The following is a 7,401-nucleotide window of genomic DNA, read 5'->3' as shown; positions in this document are numbered from 1 at the left end:
ACAGTGAGGGATACCGCATGGAGTGAGACTAAGTGATATCACTAGAATGCTATGCACACAACGAGGGAAGGGCACACACAGCGAGGGAGGGGGGCACGCAGGTACACAGTGAGGGAGGGAAACGCATACAGACAGTGAGGGAGGGACATGCACAGGCACAGCGAGGGAGGGACATGCACGCACAGTGAGGGAGGGACACGCAAACAGCAAGGGAGGGACACACACAGCGAGGGAGGGGGACACGCACACACTCAGCGAGAGGGGTACACGCATGTACACAATGAGGGAGGGAAACGCATACAGACAGACAGGGAGGGACACACACACAGTGAGGGAGGGGTACACACAGAGCGAGGGAGGCATGCACACACAGCGAGGGAGGGGCACACACACAGCGAGGGAGGGACATACACACACACAGTGAGGGAGGGACACACAAACAGTGAGGGAGGGACACACAAACAGTGAGGGAGGGACACACACACACAGTGCAGGAGTGACACACACACACACACTCACACACACAGTGCAGGAGTGACACACACACACACACACAGTGAGGGAGGGACGCACACACAGTGAGGGAGGGACACACACACAGACACAGCGAGGGAGGGAGACACACACAGCGAGGGAGGGGTACACACTGAGCAAGGGAGACATGCACACACAGCGAGGGAGGGGCACACACACAGCGAGGGAGGGACATACACACACACACACACACACACACACACACACACACAGTGAGGGAGGGACATACATACACACTGAGGGAGGTGCACGCACACACACAGTGAGGGGGATATACACAAAGAGCAAAGGAGGGACACACACACACACACACAAACACAGAGCAAGGGAGGGACATGCACACACACAGTGAGGGAGGTTCACACACAGCAAAGGAGGGACAAGCACACATACAGCGAGGGAGGGACACACACAGCAAGCGAGGGACATGCACACACACGGCGAGGGAGGGACATGCACACACACGGCGAGGGTGGGCATGAGCATGAAAATGAAAGGAGGCATGCACACACAGAGAGAGGGGACATGCACAGACACAGCGAGGGAGGGACACACACACACAGCGAGGGAGGGACACACACACAGTGAGGGAGGAGCACACACACAGTGAGGGAGGGATACACACACACAGCGAGGGAGGGACACACACAGTGAGGGAGGGATACACACACACAGCGAGGGAGGGACACACACGCAGCAAGGGAGGGACATGCACAACACAGCGAGGGAGGGACACACACACACAGCGAGGGAGGGACACACACAGAGAGGGAGAGATACACACACACAGCGAGGGAGGGACACACACAGAGCGAGGGAGGGACACACACACACAGCGAGGGAGGGACACACACACACAGCGAGGGAGGGACACGCCCATGCACAGTGAGAGAGGGACACACACAGACACAGAGAGGGAGGGATACACACACAGTGAGGGAGGGATACACACAGAGCGAGGGAGGGATGCACACAGAGCGAGGGAGGGATGCACATACAGCGAGGGAGGGACACAAACACACAGCGAGGGAGGGACACACACACAGGGAGGGATACACACACACAGCGAGGGAGGGACACACACACACAGCGAGGGAGGGATACACACACACAGCGAGGGAGGGACACACACAGTGAGGGAGGGTCACACACACAGCGATGGAGGGATACACACACACACACACAGCAAGGGAGGGACACACACACAGTGAGGGAGGGACACACACACACAGCGAGGGAGGGACACACACACACACACAGCGAGGGAGGGACACACACACAGTGAGGGAGGGACACACACACTGAGGGAGGGACACACACACACAGCGGGGGAGCGACACACACAGCGAGAGAGGGACATGCACAAACACAGCGAGGGAGGGATACACACACACAGCGAGGGAGGGACACGCACAACACAGCGAGGGAGGGATACACACACACACACAGCAAGGTAGGGACACACACACACACACACACACAGCGAGAGAGGGACACACACACACAGCGAGGGAGGGACACACACACACAGCGAGGGAGGGACACACACACACCGAGGGAGGGACACACACACAGCGAGGGAGGGACACACACACACCGAGGGAGGGACACCCACACAGCGAGGGAGGGACACACATGCACAGCGAGAGAGGGACACACACACAGCGAGGGAGGGACACACACACACAGCGTGGGAGGGACACACACACACAGCGTGGGAGGGACAAACACACAGCGAGGGAGGGACACGCCCACGCACAGTGAGAGAGGGACACACACACAGCGAGGGAGCGACACACACACACACACACAGCGAGGGAGGGACACACACAGCGAGAGAGGGACATGCACAAACACAGCGAGGGAGGGATACACACACACACAGCGAGGGAGGGATACGCACAACACAGCGAGGGAGGGACACACACACACACACACAGCAAGGGAGGGACACACACACACAGCGAGAGACGGACACACACACAGCGAGGGAGGGACACACACACACAGCGTGGGAGGGACACACACACACAGCGAGGGAGGGACACACACACACAGAGCGAGGGAGGGGACACGCATGCATACAAACACACACACATACACACTCACGCAAACACAGAGCAAGGGAGGGGCACGTGCACACACAGTGATGTGTCTCTTTGGATGGGTAATCCTCCAGCTCCCACTTCACTCTGCTCCCTCACAAGGTCACCGTCTCTGTGACTCACAGATACTTGTAATCCTCCTCATGTCTGTAACTGCATACAGACAATGCAGCTCTCCCTTTTAGATCTGACATCCTCCCTGACTTATAACTCTTATAGTTCTCACACTATCTCACTTCCTCCATTCCCACTCCACCCTGCTCCCTCACAGGGTCACCATCTCTGTGACTCCCAGGCATGCCTAGGCCTCGATCCTCAGTGCTGATTTATATCCTCCCACATTGGTGCCTCCACCTCCTAGGTGTGAGTGAGTCTCAAACTCCTGCTCCAAGTTGCTCCCTCACACGGTCACTCCCTCTGTGACTCGGTGCTGATTTACAACCTCCTGCTCTGCTGTTTCTTTAACTCAAATTCTCAGTCCGCCTCGATACTCGGTGATTTATATTCTCCCGCTCTGTGCTGCTCTCTCTCAGGTTCTCTCCCCTTGTGACTCCCAGGTAATGGTAGGCCTCAAGCCTCAGCTGAGATTTATAACATCCCATTCCGCACTGGTCTCTTACAGGATCGCTGTTGTGCCTGGACGACAGTGGGGAAGAGGAGGATTAGACAGAGCAGAGGGTATTACAGTGATTGGGTGAGCAGTATGTGATAGAAAAGCTTATCTGGGGTGTTAGGCAGACCTGCAACAACTCTAAAACGTTACTGGAAGATACAGCGAGAGTTGCAAACACTGAAGAAGGCAAAGGAAATAGAGAGATGGTGGCTTGTTCATGACGGAGCTTTGTAGAGTCTAAAGGGCTTTTTCTGAGCTGCTTACAGAGATGTGTAAACTTCAACAAATGCAAATTGACAGTCAACAAGTGTTGTATGGTGCTGGAGACTGTTGGTTGTTACAGAGTTAGAAGACGTGCAGTAACTGGAGGGAATATAAACTTTTGGAGCACTGGTGGTGTTCAAGGACCCTCAGGACATGAGGAGGTGCAGAGAATTGGAGCATTCCAAATAGTGGGAATGTAGGAATTGGAATTCCTGAGATGGATAAGGAGGATGAAAAGTGCCAAGTTAACTCATACAACCATTGTAATTATAGAGATTTAAGGAAGGGAACCTGTGCTGTCATTGATTGCAGTTATATGGAGAGTTACAGAAACAGAATGGGTTACAAATTTAAAAAGGGAGAGGTTTTAGGTGATCAGAAGTTTAAACAAGAATAAAGAAATTTTAGAGATCTCTAGCACAGATGGGAATGGAAGAGGTGAGATAGTGTGAGGAACTATAAGAGTTATAAATCAGGGAGGATTTCAGATATTGTCTGTGTGCAGTTACAGACATGAGGAGTGTTGTAGCGCCTGCTGGAGGGTACACAGATTACAACAGTTCCAACGGCTGGTGCGGTGGCTCAAGAAGGGAGGATTGTCAGGACTGGAGATTACACAGATAGGGGTGAAATTGAAGCTGCAGGAATTTACAGAGAGAGGGAGGATTGGAGGGACTGGAGGTTACACTGATTGGGGTGGTAGTTGGAGCTGCAGGAGTTAATGTAGGATTGTTGGTGCTGAGAATTACATGAACACGGATAATAATTGGAGCTGCAGGAGTGAGTGAGATAGGGAATGCTGAAGGGGCTGGATCAGTTCACACAGCCAAGTAGAAGTGTCGGGATTGGAGGCGCCAGAGATACTGAGGGTTGTCGGGCTGCAGGAGTCAGAGAGTTAGTGAGGACAGTGAAGGCAGGTTTGCAGCATTCCCATCAGTTACACAGAGATGTGGAGTGCTGTTCTGGAGTGGGTTACAAAAATCAACAGGGTTGCAGATACTGGAAGATATTACAGACTGTGGCTGTAGTATCTGAGAAGGTTAAAGCGACAGGATGTGTTGAGGAGCTGGAGGCAGCTACAGGTATTAAACATCCTGCAAGGGATCAATAACCTTACATCGATCGGGGGATTGGAAGTTCTGGAGATAAAGAATGAGAACTGCAGTGACTGGAGAATATCACAGAGATGGGGAGTAATGTAAGAGTTCGAGGAATTAGGTGAGCTGTGTTCAATCGAGTCAGGAAAGATACAGGGAGATCCGAAGGGACTACAAGTGATCAAAAGGACAGTGAGCCTTCTCAGTTCAGGATTGGGGCGGTTTACGCAGACAGGGAGTGTTTTATGGAATGGTATTACTTAGAGAGATTATGAAGTTGTATAGAATTGAGGAACGAACAGAGATATGGAAGGCTGTAGTTAATGAAGACTTTTGTTGATGTCGGATGCTGAGGTTCTGGAAATGATACGGACCGGAAAGCTGGACAATCTGTCAGAGCTTACAGAGACAGGAACAGCAATAGATCCTGGAGACACTAACACAGATAGGGAGTATTACAGACACTGGAGGAGGTTTCTGCTTTAGGGATGGTTGTAGGGAAGTGTAACGTTTACACAGATAGGGGTGTAAGAGCTGGAGAAGGTTATGGAGATGATCAGATTGGTGGGGGGACCGGAGGAGCTTACATTGACAGGGCGGGTGATAGCGATGGGAGAATGTTTCAAAGGTAGGAAGTCTTGTAGAAACTGATCGGGAGAGTCACAAGCATTGGAGCTGGTTCCACAGATCGGGGGTTTTACAGGGTCCTGAGGGGATTACGCAGATAGGGAGGATTGTAGGATGTCCACATTTTCAGAGTGTTTCAGGACTGGAAAAGGTTACACAGTTAACGAGGGATGTTGGAGCTCACAGAGACTCGGAGGTTTGAAGGGGTTGGGGCTGATTATGGACAGATGGATATATTTAGGGACAGTAATATGGAACGCAGAGGGAGAATTTAGATTAGATTCCCTACAGCATGAGAAAAGGTACTTCCGCCCAACAAGTCCACACCAACTCTCCAAAGAGCACCCCACCCAGACCCACTTCTCTCTGACAACGAAGCTAACACTATTGGCAATTCAGCATGGCTCATTCACCTGACCTGCACATCTTTGGACTGTGGGAGGAAACTGGAGCACTCGCAGGAAACCCACACAGACGCAGGGAGAAGGTGCAAACTCCACATAGACAGTCACCCAGTGGTGGAATCGAACCTGGGTCCCTGGCGCTGTGAGGCACCATTGCTCACCATGTTCCCCCAAATTGCAGAATTACACAAAGAGAGAATGTTTGAGGTGCTGGGAGTGGAGGAGCAAACAGAGATGTGGAGTGCTGTTGTGGTTTGAAAAGGATCTGGAGGTGTTTTTACGGATAAGGAGTTCGGTAGGGATGGGAGAAATTTACTGTGGTCGTGTGGTGCTATAGGCCAGAAGGCAGGAGTGTGATCGGACCTGCAGAAAGTTACAGTGATCTCATGCTCTCCTGGGGCTTGGGGAAGGTACCCAGGTGGGTACGTTGGTCCAGGCTGGAGGATTTTACAGAGACAGGGGCACTGTAAGTATTGTGCCATACGACAGAAATAGGGATTATTGTATGGATGCAGGATAAGATTATTGAGATTGGACATGTTATCGACACTGGAGCAATTTACACACGGGGAGAGTCGTCAGCATCGGAGTAGGTTTCAAATATACAGCAAGATTATGGGAGGGGTTTGGTTTGGTTTTGGTCAAGGGTAGTTTGGGGGTGGGCATGAAATGCTGGCCAGCCAGAGAAGCAATATCCTACGAGCGAATTAAAATCAACCCTGATTGAGCCAATGTCCTGGCCAATCATGTCGCAGGTCTATGGACAGGGCTTTCTCCTGACAGAGATGATGCAGCAACAGGGTTCAGGTGAAAGGAGCTTTCCAAATGCAAAGAGAAATGGTAACTCATCGGAACTGCATGGGAATGTGGCTGAAGACAAGCAGGAAGGAACAGGAAGGGACAGAGTTTAACTAAAACTGTACATCAGTGAATTGGGCTGTGACAGGACATTCTGGGAAAGAATAAGTTATAATGTTGTTTCGTTTGGAATTGCCAAAATATCTGCAAAAAGGTAATAGACTTATGACACAGATTTAAATGCGATTTAGTCAGCAGAGAAATGTGGTTACAGGGTGAACAAAAGGTGGAACGTAAATATTCAACGGTACACAACCTTGTGGGATCTCAGGCAGAATAGGACTGCCGGATGGGTAACCCTGACAGTAATCAATAACAAAGGCATTACAGAGAAAGCATGTGGCCTCACATGATGTGGCTGAATCAGCCTAAATGTGAATCCTGGGTCCCATGTGTCACAAACACAAGCAGATGAACCTTTTCTTTAGGCTGCCAGCAGCATTTCATTGTTCATCCCTGCATTAAACAGAAATTCAATGGAATTTGTACAAAGGCATTATGATAATTTTGGGAGACTTCAATCTTTGCATGATCTGGCACAGTCACCCTGGCAAGAGTGATATTATCCGAGCTCCTCTTTGAATGTGTTTGTCAATGTTTCTTTGAATAACATATTGTGCAAGTGGCTCTGGATGTCACTATTTCAGATCGACCATTTGGTGATGAAGATGAGTGAAGGAGTGATGTCACACAGATCCTCCAAGAGATTGCAATATAGTGGAATTCAAAGAGATTATCAGGTTTTCAAGTGACCATAAGGCACACCCGAGCATCAGAAACAAAGCCAATTACATGAATTTGAGAGGAGAACTGACCAAGCTAAACAGGGGACACAGACTGAAATGTATGGCTGTAAATGGACAGTGGGAATCAATTAGAGCAGTAGAGATGTACAACAA

The sequence above is a fragment of the Chiloscyllium punctatum genome, chromosome 13 (assembly GCF_047496795.1).
Source record: "Chiloscyllium punctatum isolate Juve2018m chromosome 13, sChiPun1.3, whole genome shotgun sequence".
Taxonomy (NCBI): domain Eukaryota; kingdom Metazoa; phylum Chordata; class Chondrichthyes; order Orectolobiformes; family Hemiscylliidae; genus Chiloscyllium; species Chiloscyllium punctatum.
Note: the sequence above shows the minus strand (reverse complement) of the source record.